Source organism: Pagrus major, chromosome 3 (genome assembly GCF_040436345.1).
Source record: "Pagrus major chromosome 3, Pma_NU_1.0".
In the NCBI taxonomy this organism is placed as follows: Eukaryota; Metazoa; Chordata; class Actinopteri; order Spariformes; family Sparidae; genus Pagrus; species Pagrus major.
This window is the reverse complement of record NC_133217.1, coordinates 22,704,523-22,704,855: the sequence shown is the minus strand read 5'-3', so window position 1 is coordinate 22,704,855 and position 333 is coordinate 22,704,523.

Here is a 333-nt window from a genome sequence, read left to right as displayed (position 1 = left end):
CCGATGGGGACTGCTGTGTCTCATTCAGCGAGTAGAGGACCACATTCGTGACGAATTTCGAGTCAATCGGTCAAAAGACGACCGTAACCCTAACCCTAGCTCCATAACCCTAACCCTAACCCTAACCCTAATGCCAGCCTTAAGGCAGTCTCATGAAACATTGTCTCTTTTCACTAAAATATTCACCAAAAATACAAATTTCACCGGAATCCGATGGGGACTGCTGTGTCTCGTTCAGCCAGTATAGGAGCACATTTGGGAGCGATTTCGAGTCAATCGGTCCAAAGACCTGGAAGCTATTGAAAAAATGGGCCACTTTTTTCTTTAAAATAT